Consider the following 12,391-nt stretch of genomic DNA (forward strand, 5'->3'; position numbering starts at 1 on the left):
TCTGCTCTCTACCCAGTAAGCAAGAAATATTTTCAAAATGTTTTGGCAAAAAAAATCAACAGTTCAGCATTTTCAAATAAAACTGATTTGGGCTGAAATAGATCATTTTGAAAAAAAAATGGGGGGAAGCTGTGCAGAATTTCTCCCCAAAACACTTCTATTTTTGCACTGCAGATGTTTTGTGTTGTGCAGAATGAGCCCAAGACAGTTTTCACTGTTTCCAGGGACATCCACCTCCGTGGGATGAATAAACAGAAAAACTCACAGAAATTATAATTTCTGCATATCCTTGAAAAAAAGGGATGAATTACTCTCACTGAGAGCCAACATTTACTTGGGGGTTCAGCTCTGGATAGCTGAAGATATAAAGAAAGAAAGCTATATATATATGATATATAATAAGAAACGTCTGGAGCAGTGAGCAGAATTTAGGGAAAGGAGTAACTTGCAATCTACTGAGTTATTATTTTGATGTATTACTTTAGTTCTTTAAGTTAACAGTCACAGGCTCCACCACCCCTTACTTTTTTTCTTGAACCTGAATAGGTTGTCAACTTCCAGATGGTGGCTGGAGCTCTCTCCCTATTACAATTAATCTCCAGGTGACAGAGATCAGAACATGGCAGCTTTGTAAGGTGGACTCTGTAGCATTATACCTCATTGAAGTCTCTCACCTCCCTAAACTACATCCTCCTGAGGCTCCTTTACCAAAATCTAAAGATATTTTCCAACTCGGAGCTGAAAACCGTAATCCTGAACATTAAATCTGAGTTGAATAATTTTCCAGACACCAATTTTCACTGCTTATGCATGTAGTTGAATTTTCAACAAGCAGTGCAATAATATTAGAATGATAACTCATATAGACAATGGGAAAAAATCAAATCAAAACTTTTTCGCAGTTCATGGAAAATGAGTCATGATTCTCTGTAAATTCACAGTTTTGATAGTATGCTTCATATATAACAAGGTAATTAAATGATCACTAGTGTGAACAGCACTCTTTGGAACCAGTTCTCTGTGTCTGTCTTTTCGAGGCCTGGAAATAGTGGAAATTTTACTTCACTAGTTCTCACAAGGGAAGGCCTTTAAGTAGCTTTCTATAGGCGCACTACTTGAAAATTAACTTTTTTCTGGTAATATCAGTATGCACTGGGGTAATATCTTGTAAAGGAGGAAACTATCCCAATCCATGTTCATATTCCAGATGGTATTTAGAAATTTGGTTTCAAATGAGAAATCTACCTGGGGATTCTAACCAATTTTTTGTTACGTTCTACAGACATTTATGCTGATGGAAAAGAGGCAGAATTTTTCTGATTCCCTTTCCAATTGCAGATCTCAGGGTCGGGGGTGGGGTGCATTGACCCTGGTTCACAATTTTGGAGGGCAAAGCGAACTACAAATTGAGGCATCCACAGTGAAGGACTTTGTTGCAACTTAAGTTTAAATGTGATCGCCAGATCATCTCGCCCAGGATCTGAGAAGCAAAAGTGACACTACCAAATTTGGGTTTAGAGAAGCATGATCAAAGTGGAAGGAAAACTGACACAATATTTCAAACCCTTTCAACTAACCTACTGTTGTCTAGGTTCCTTGAAATGGTGTGGTGTGAAAAGGTCAGTCAGATTCGCCACTGCTCTTTCCCGTCTTTAAGCACAAAATGCAGCAAAAAGATTGTGCATCCAACTATATCTATTTTCTTTTTTAATAAACATGCACAAGCATTTGCACTTTTGTTTTCCAAGACAGATATAAAATTGGAAAGAATAAGATAGGATTAATGTACATTATACTTGTGTGTACTAACAGAACTGCAATATCTCAATCAGAAATTAAATCTAATGAATTATGTGAGCATCCCAAACTGTAAATTAGGAAACATTTCCCATGCTTGCCTAAATTCTGGAAAAAGTACTCATCTCAGGTTCTTAAGCATACTTGAAGAAAATTGTATTCCAATTTGAGATTTTCCATGACTAATAGTCTCCAAGAACACTGCTCTGAATGAACTGCTTTTAATCATAAAGACTTTTCTCATTGTGCCATAGTCACAGTGTAAAGTGCACGATTTTGTTTCAATTGGGATCATTTACAAAATTCAGAATTCTTATTTTCTCCAATGCTTAGTGTCCTTCATTCTAACCCCTGGCAGAGAATTTTGCATTATGCTTCCCTATTACTCACAAACTCTGCAATTATAGCACAGACAGACATAGCTAGACTCTGCGCATTGTGTCACACTGTCATGAGTTACTGACTGACAATACACATAAACTCAACTAGCTATTGTGTACAGAACAAGCCTATTGTTATCATTTTCTTATTGCGCCCAGATGTGCAGAGGTTCCATCTGGTGAATAACCACAGGACAAATCTTGGAATTAAAATGGGCCGCAGCCCTTTTATTGAGGCAGAAGCTGGGCAAGCAAGAGGAGCACATCCGAGCAGCTGGTCAGCACCCCATATTGGGGGGGACAGAGGAGGTACTGGGCCACCTGGGTGCCCGCCGTTGTGGCCCCCTTCCTGCTGGGGTGTCGGGCTCTATTGCAGAGGCCTCCAAGGCATGTGCCATGAGCCCACCCCACCCCATGCCTCTTATGGAGGCCCCCAACCATGGGAAGGTACAGCGTGCAAGCTCAGCCTCAGGGGGGCTCCTCTGCTCCTCTGCCCAGGACATGCATGCTCACTGCTCTGGAGCTCACCATGTGTCCTGCCCCCTGTCACAATTACAACCTAGTTGATTCCAGTGGCATCATTTCATAGCAGGAAACTCATAATAACCTGGCCATGCTCCACATTGTAAGTACTTCTGAAAGACTATTTTCTACAGCATTGGCCTAATGTTTAGGTTTCACATATTTTTCTGTTTATCTTTTACATTTATTTTAGCCAATAAGCCCAGACAATTTTTTAGCAGGATCAATGGAGGCAAAATTGCTGCAGTGATACAAAACAACAACATTAATATAGATACATAGAAAGTGATATTTTTCTGCATGTACAATGATCATACTGGATTTCATTTTAACAGGAAATCAAAAATTACAGTCAATTTTATTCCTAATTCATTTAATCATTATTGTAAAAGGCTAGTTTATTGCCAGATATTGAAAGAACATGAAGAAAATTAAAATGGAGAGATTACAGTAACACTTGTCAATTTCCAGTATCACCATATCTCTCTGAGATATTGTTGCTAGGATATAATTAATGTATAATTGAGTCTTCCTTCTTGAAATGTGGAATGTTGCTGGAGGAGGTAATGTACTACACTTGCACTGTACAAATAGTTTGGGCTGAATTTTTACACAAAGACATTTTGGAAGGTACTAAGGATATATGTACAACAGTGAAAGATATTAGATGCTTGAAAGTCACTTAAGGCAAGTAATGTTCCACAAATTGGTATTTAAAATCAGGACAAAACACTGAAGGGATAAATGGGGAAAAGTTGTGAACAGAAACAGGACAGCATGTACAGATGTCAACTAATAGGTTTTTCATGTTACAAGGAACTGATGCATAGCAGCTTGTTTCCCTGATTTTGTTCTTCAAAATGAAGGTGCTGCTTAAAGCACCAGATGCTGAAACTGTGGGATGGAAAGTAAAATCTGACCTCCCCTGGGAAAAAAAAGTTTTAAAAAATCTTATCTGAGCAGAAAATGAACTCAGTAGCTCAAATGAAATACTAAAATTGTAATCCGCTGTACACTCAACTGAGTGATAATTCTACTGAATCTACAGCAAACATGTTTAGTGATCATTTACAACACCAATAAAAGTGGGAATGAATTCTTTTACTTAGGCCCCTCCACACATGCAGAATAATGCACTTTCAATCCTCTTTCACAATTGCTTACAAGTGGATTTTGCTATTTCACACAGTAAAATCCAGCTGCAAAGTGCATTGAAAATGGATTGAAAGTTCATTATTTTGCATGTGCGGAAAGGCCCCTAGTAATGTATTAAAATACATTTATTTAAATTTCATATGCCCCACCTTATGTCTTTAGACTCAAGGAGCAACAGTGCAACAACACATTGAAAGCACAAAAAAATAATTACAGTTAATTAACAAGGTGAAAAATGGTACACAGATTAAAAGTAAACATCTCAAATACACAGTCAAATGTCTAAAACAGTCTTTACCAACAATATGTTATATACTTCCCTACATGCAGCAAGTGAAAGTGCCCTCTGCCCAACTCTGATGGCCATTCCACTTAACTCTTGCCATTCAGGCAATCCTGGGAGGAGGCACCACAAGGAGAAGGCTGCCTGATGTATGAAAGTAATTATCTCAAAATTCATTAGTTGATATCATTATTAGAATTTGAAGGCTATATGTTAGAGTTCTATGTATATGTACTGTGAAGTAGTCTTGGTGATTTGGTTATCCGAATCACCGAAAATGGTCAAATCGCAACCTATTCAGGTGTATTTGGGCCATATTCAGCCCAAATACATTATACCTGAATATGAGCCAATCTGACTAGAAAGTATTCAGATCAGCTTGTATTTCTTTGGTGGCATTTGGGGATTGCTTAAATGATCCTCGAATGCTGCCACTTCTCCGCTTCCCCCAGCACACACTTGCAAGCTGGAGTCCTTTTAAAGATTCCTGGCTTGCAGGCATAAGCCGGGGGGAGGGGGTGGACTCTCTGTGAAACTGAAGAGAGTCCACCCTCCCTTCCCCGGCAAGTGCCTACAAGCCTGAGTCCCTTTAAAGATTCCCGGCTTGCAGACACTTGCCAGGGGGGATTGTGGGGGTCTTGCTGTGGGTAGGGGCTCTTATTTCCCACAGGGCGAGTCTCCTGAAAGGAACCAGAAAACCAGAAATCTAAACATCTTCATCTTATATTTGTGTTGACACACAGCAAGATCTCTATGTCTGAACCAGTGTGGTCTGTGATGAAAAACAATTCCCAGATATTTGCAGAATTTAACCTGTTCAACAGGTGCATAGTCGAGTATCCACCAAGTGGGCTTAAAGTAATTGGAAAACACAATCAATTTAGATTTAGAGGGATTAATGAATAGCGAATTTTGGGTTCCGTACTCACTACACTTCGCCAAGAGGTAATTTAGGTCAACCCTTGTTCTGGACCAGGGGTAGGGAACCTGCGGCTCTCCAGATGTTCAGGAACTACAATTCCCATCAGCCTCTGTCAGCATGGCCAATTGGCCATGCTGGTAGGGGCTGATGGGAATTGTAGTTCCTGAACATCTGGAGAGCCGCAGGTTCCCTACCCCTGTTCTGGACAGTAGCACTGCATCATCACTGCACCGCTTCATTCCCCCTTACCTTCTTTCAGCTGCTCTCATTCTGCAGAGGTCAGGGGATATGCCCCCATGGCCATGGTGAGGCCTCTGGGGCAGGAGGCCAGGAGGTGTATCCCCTGAGCTCTGCAGAGGGATGGCAGCTGAGAGAAGGTAAAAAGGGAACTGAAGTGGCATGGGGAAAACAACGGTGTCCACCCAGTGCCATTCACTTGGCACTGGGTGGACACTGCCATTTTTCAAAAGACTCACTCAGTGAGCGAGTCAGAAAACACCACTGTGGGGGAGGTGGGCTGTTGTGGCTGAGCTCCAGGTGCAGCAGCTCTGCAAAGTCCTCCCCACAACAATATTTTTATCAGCCCCATGCCGGTCTTTATGGCCTATGCAGAACAGCCCTTGGTTTTGCTATTCCTAGCCAGAAATTCTAATCTTAATATTGCACTGAGTACCTAGTAACTAGCAAAAATATGGTTGCTGAGAAGACTCCTTCTGCCCATCACTGTTTTAATATGTTAAACATGACTTATTGGCATGAGTTGAATATCATATTTTTATCTTTTCAATAGCAAGATATCAAAACAAACTACTGTATGAATGGGTACTGTAGTTCCATATATACCAAGATCCAGACCAATTTTTTGTCATTTGCCATAAATGCAGAATCCCAATTGCATAGTTGTTACAAGTGGAAGATCTAAATTAGGAAATCTTGAAAGGTTGTTCTATTTTGAACTCCACAGAATGTGCAAAGAAAAGGTAGTTTCCCCTCTGCCCGCATAACTGCATCTGTAGGATCACACCAGTTTGACTAGGCTGAAGGCTACATTCCCTCTCAACTCTGTTCCCCAGATTATAGCTGCATGATGTTACAAATACAACTAACCCTTGCACTCACTTTTCCATGATGCTGTTCATGTGGCATGTTCAACCTCCAGAATACTCCTCCAAAGGTCAAACATTTGTTACATGTCTCTTTCTCTCCTCTTCAGCCATGCAGATGCAAGGATGACCCCAATCACTCCTATCTGACAGAGCTCAAGAAACTAGTATTTAGTAACACTAGAGAAGGAATGTTGTGACAATAAAAACAATGAAAACCCAACACTATATAAGAAAAAGCTAAAATAAAATTGCTTTGTCACTTTGTGTTCTCAAGAACATGAGCTGGTGCTGTTTTACTCCCCTTCTATTCACATGAGTTCAGTGCTCTTTGGTAAAATCAAATTGGCAGACAGGGAAAGATTGTGGAGACTGCTGTCAGTAATGGGTCCTTTGACTGTCTCATAGGTCACCTATCCACTAACACTAGGCCTAGATTTCATAAACAGCTATTTTATCTCCAGACCCTACTGCTGACAGTAGGTACATGACTGATAGTTGAGAATCTTCTACTGTTATAGCTAGTTTTAAATCACAGTGGTATGCCTTCAGTGCTGCAAGATAAAGAGTTTGCCTTCCTATGTCCTTCATTCCTTTAAAACTTGCAAACTATACCCTTGTTATAAAGCAGAATAATCTATTTGCAGCATTTTCATGCCTTGGCAGCCCTTTGCAGAAGATTATAATTGCACACACATTTTTGTCTGATGTGTAATTTTTAATCATGCTTCTCATTTATAAGCTTTTATATGAGATGTGAAATTGGTTCCTATTATGAAGCTTCACCATAAAGGCCATATTGTTCCCATGTGATTACAGACTTCATTTCCACAGAAAGCACTAGAAGTTCCCCAAGGAAAGAACAAGTCAAATTTTTGGAGCAATAAAGATAGACACAGGGGATAATTCTGATTATGATACACTGAAAGAATGTGTAGTTATACTGCATTCTAATAACACCACAGCATTTGCAGCCAGCCCATAGCTTCAGCTAGAGAAAGAAAATTAATCTAGCAATAATGCATCTACCCCGTTCAGACAAATGTGCTGCCATGTCCTTCGAGAACTTGTTCTCATTTCTGCTAAGAATCTCGCTGAAGGTGGTTGTAGCTGCTAAATGCAGATTGGTACTAGGGCCTTGTCATCACATCATTGGCATGTCAAAAGGGGACCCCAAATGAATAGGAAATGAATTGAAGCAGTAAATCAACACCCCAAAAATACACACCGAAAAAATAACATGGCTGAAAAATTGAATTGTTGCTCTTAGTTTGGAATTTCAGGTATTTCTTTGAATTACATAAACTCTTTCATAACAATAATAGCCAGATTCACCTAAGGCTAAAATTAAGCCTCACCTAGATGTACAGAGTCTGCTTAAACAACTATCTGCAATAATTGCTAATACTTTGCTGCAGTTAATTGTTACCAAAATTCAGCCAAGATCAGAGCATCACAAAAAGTGAAATCAATATTGCTGTCCATGTTCCAAATACATTTCTGCTGCTAGAAAAAATCTGTATGATGATACTGTAGACAGCTACATCTAAACCCTTATCTAGAGTCCTAACATTTACAAAGCACAATCAAAATTGCACTAGATGAAGGCAACTTCTCCACTTTTTCCTTTCACTGTAGCTCTTTGTACCCTCCAACTGAACTGTTAAATCAGTGATACCCATGATATAGTGTGAAGGGGCATTGCGGGGGTTACAGTGGGATAAGGAATCAGCAGAAATTTGTCTCCTGTCCACTGTCAACAGAAATACTATTATGGTGGTGAGACTGCTACTGTATCTATGGAAAAGCATATTGGGATCCAACCCTGAGTGGTTTCTAAGGGTTATACAGTTTAAAAGTTCTGAGTAGAAAATATAGACAAAAATCACTTATTTAAATTGTTATTGTGATTTTTGGAACACTTACACAAATCCTGGACCTGCTTGTATATGCAACAACAACAAAAAAAATCCCTCCCAGTCCATGTCCATTCTTGTGTTCATTAGACATATTTTATTTGATTCTATGAATTTCCCAGCCAGAGGCATTTCTCCCTTCCAATCAGATCCTTGGAAGGAATCAGGAGGTGAGTGCTCCCAGTCTTTAGAAACAAAATCCCCAAGAACACTGGACACAGTGTGTAACAGACCTCTCTCTGTGATACATCTCTGAAGATGCCAGCCACAGATGCAGGAAAAATGTTAGGAACAAGATCTACCAGACCATGACCACACAGCCCGGAAAACCCACAACAACCAGTTGAATCCAGCCATGAAAGCCTTTGACAATACATTGGAGGAATTAGAATCAGAACTACTTGATATCAAAAGAGAAACTGCTCAACTTAAGAATGTGGATGCAATCTTGAACCAAATTAAGAAGTCCATTACAGAAACTGATCCAAAAGTGAGTTCAATAGAAAACAATTTTGAAGCATTCAAGAAGCAAGTTGATGACCAAGCTGATAAGCTCACAGTATTTGAACTGAAACAAAAGGAGACAACATTACCCATAAGAGAACTGAAAGAAATCCCTAATGAGAATATTGTGGAAAGAATCACACCTCTTCTCTCTGAAATGTGGGAACTCCCACAAGATGAAGCATTAAAGGAAATTGACAAGATCTACAGAATCAATTCAAGATACGCCAAGGAGCACAAAGTTCCAAGGGACATCATAATAAACTGCACAAGAAAAAGCATGAGAGATGCACTCTGAAGAAAACATTCAACTCAGAGACCTGAATTTCCACCTCAGAAGTTTTTCTTTATCACTAGCCTCTTGATCTTTTTTCCTTTCACCTTTAGTGCTTGACACAATCATCTGATTCCCTCTGATTTTATTTTTTAAATTTATTTATCAGTTTATCTATTTAATTTTTGTATTATAAGAGCAACAAACACAATGTATGAAACTAATTTCAGAAAAGTGTTCTCATGCAATATTAATGGTTTAAACAATCCTTGCAAAAGAAGGAAATTATACCATCATTTGAAAAAGGAATAGGCAGATATTGTTTGTTTACAGGAAACCCACATTAAACTTGGGGAAGAAAAATCTATTAAAATATTACACCCTGGGGCAACTCTTTATAATCTCCCACAAAAAAAGAAAAATAGAAGTGTAGTGCTGTATACCCATCAATCTCTGAGACCACAATTTATCTTCAGAGATACTGAAGCTCAAAAATTACAGGTCGAAATTCAAGATGGCAAGGAGAAAATACTAATTATAGGAATTTATGCCCCAAATGCAAAAAAAGCATTTGACACTAATCACTCAGTTATAATATTAGGTGATTTCAATGGAATCATAACACCAATTTAGACAGAAAAACCTTATCAAAGCTTAAGATAAGAGAAAAGAAAAAGAAAAACTTTGGCATCATGCCAAACTCATTTCACAATATGACTAACCTACTAAAAATCAAAGATATATGGAGAAACAAAGAAGGGAACTCTAGAGATTACACCTTTTTTCACCAAGACACTTATCACACTCACACATAGACATGGGCATCTAAAAATTATTAATAAAAATGAAAAAAATCAGATCAGACCTAGAACTTTGTCAGATCATAACCCATTGGTTTGGGAACTAGAAACAGACTACAAAATGAAAACATGGGATTTTAAAAACTGGATAATTAAGGATAATTAAGATAATTAAGAATAAAGAAAGAAGAGATGCCATTGAAAAAACTATAAAAAATTACTGGACATATAATCAAAATTCCACCTAAAAAAATAATTTGGGATGCCATGAAAACTGTAACCAGAGGAATGATTATAAGGCAAGAAAACCATTTTTTTAAAAAAAGGAAGTCAATTGAGGAAAGTTAGAACAAAAACTGAAAAAAATAGAAGTTCTAATAAAAAATCCTATAAGTGTCACATTCAGACAAAAAATAAAAACCATAAAGAACCAATTTGACCTCCTAAATACAGAACAACTGGCAACCCAAATAAATTTCCTAAAACAAAGAGAATTGCTCAAGGAAACAAACCAGGAAAATTGCTTTGTGCTAAAATAAAAAAAACCCACTAGAAACAAAATATCAAAAGAAGGGAAACTAACAGAAAAGAAATATTAAACAGTAGGTTAGATTACTACTCAAAGCTGTACAACAGAAAATATAAACAAGGAAAATTTGACCAATTACCTGAAAAACCAAAAACTGGAAAAATTGGAAGAGAAAGAATTAGTAGACTTAAACAAAGAAATTGAAATGAATGAAATACAAGATACAATCAGAAACTGAAAATTAAACAAATGCCCTTTTCTACAAAACATTTTACCACCTTATATGCCCACAAATTAAAAATCTATTTAACTATATAATCAATGGAAAAGAAATCCCTCAGACTTGGAAGAATGCCACTATCTCACTAATCCTTAAAACACAAAGCGAATCTCCCAAAATAGGAGATTTCAGACCCATCTCACTTTCATATCTAGACTACAAAATTTACACAGTTGTACTTAATAACAGACTAAAGAAAATTTGAAACAACTATATAAAAGAGGACCAGGCAGATTTTTTACTGGGCAGACAAGGCAGACAAAACATAAGAATGGTGATCAACATAATTGAAATATTTTTTAAAAGACACACTAATGACCTTGATCATGTTAGACGCAGAAAAAGCTTTCAACCAAGTCAACTGGGAATTTATGTTACAGAACATTTTAAAAGTGGGAATAGACGGTAGATTCTATAATGTAATAAAAAGTATTAATACAGACCAAAAGGCAAAACTTAAAATAAATGGAAATTTAACACAAGAATTCAGCATTCAGAGAGGAACAAGACAAGGATGTCCATTATCCCCATATCTTTTCATTTTAACATTGGCGAAACTGCTAAACAACATCAGGAAAGATGACAATATTACAGGTCCCAAGATCAAAAACCAAAACATAAAATTAAAGGCCTACATCAGTGATATTATAATTTTTCTTGAAAACCCTGATGAAAAAATTACATATCTATTTGACTCCATAAAAAATTACGGTGACTTGGCAGGATTTACAATCAACAAAGAGAAAACAAAAATATTAACTAGAAACATTGCACCAAAGAATAGAGAAGATCTAAAAAAAGCTTTCTAAATGCAAAATTGAGAAAAATATAAAATATTTAGGAATAACACTTAATAATACCTCCTCAGAGACAACGATGGGTGCCAGTGGTGTACTGGGTCTAAATGGTGCCTGGGGGCATGACTGCCTCCCCGTGCCCCATGCCCAGCTTCTTGCACCCCCGCACCCCTCTTATGGGAGCCAGCAGGGAGGCCAGAAGAGGAGTAGGGAGCCAGCAGGGAGGCCAGAGGAGGCCTGTTTGGACGGGCAGCTCCAATGGGTGTCATGGCAGCAGGCCAGCTCCTGGGATTACCTACGCTGTGGCACCTACCTATGGTGCCCACTGTGGTGACCCTGCTCCCTGAAGGCTAGCTTCTGCCCTCCCCAGGGCCTGGGGAGGACCGAAGCTGGCCTACAGGGAGGCTGGGAGGGGGGAAGGGCTTGGCAGCAGGCAGCTTGGGTGCATGCCATTTCATCACATTGGGGGGCACCCGGCGACATGGGATGCCACTGATGGAAACTTATGGCAAATTTAGAAAAAGAAATTAGAGGACTAGAGAAAAATTAATTTGTCTTCATAGGGGCGGATAGCCTTAATAAAGATGTCAATATTACAGAAAATTTTATATTTGTTCAATAATCTTCCAATCAAAATAAACAAAAAATAAAGAACTGGAAAAGAGACATCTCAAAATTTATTTGGAATGCCAAAAAAAAAGGATAAAACACATTGCTTTAATAGATGACAAATGAAGGGGAGGATTAGCATGTCCAGAATTATACCACAAAGCATGCTCTTAGCTGTGGGTAGAGTGGGTTACACTACAAAATCCAAATTTACTAGATTTAGAAGGCTTTGATCTACAAAATGGATGACATTACTATTTATGCCCCCCCCCCCAAATACAAATACAGGAAACTTTTCTAACCACCCATCTAGAAAAAGACCACTTAGAATATGGAATAAGGACAAAACCTTAAAAACTACAGTGAACACTAATAATAAAGAATGGGTAACATACAAAGATATTCTAGTAAAAATATCCAATGACTATGAACTTAAATTGAGGGAGAATATACTAATCAACAATATTCCCTGAAATTAGCACACTTACTTACAGCAAAAAAATAATACTTAGAAAATAAA

At 38.1% G+C, this 12,391-nt stretch overlaps 1 protein-coding gene across 7 annotated transcripts in view; it reads right to left on the reverse strand.

Moving 5' to 3' along the window:
* The window catches only part of LRRC4C (leucine rich repeat containing 4C), a 1,058,673-nt gene that overhangs the window by 657,130 nt on the left and 389,152 nt on the right, over positions 1 to 12,391 (reverse strand). The gene's annotated exons all lie outside the window — the stretch shown is intronic.

This window comes from Sphaerodactylus townsendi, linkage group LG02 (assembly GCF_021028975.2).
Source record: "Sphaerodactylus townsendi isolate TG3544 linkage group LG02, MPM_Stown_v2.3, whole genome shotgun sequence".
Classification (NCBI taxonomy): domain Eukaryota; kingdom Metazoa; phylum Chordata; class Lepidosauria; order Squamata; family Sphaerodactylidae; genus Sphaerodactylus; species Sphaerodactylus townsendi.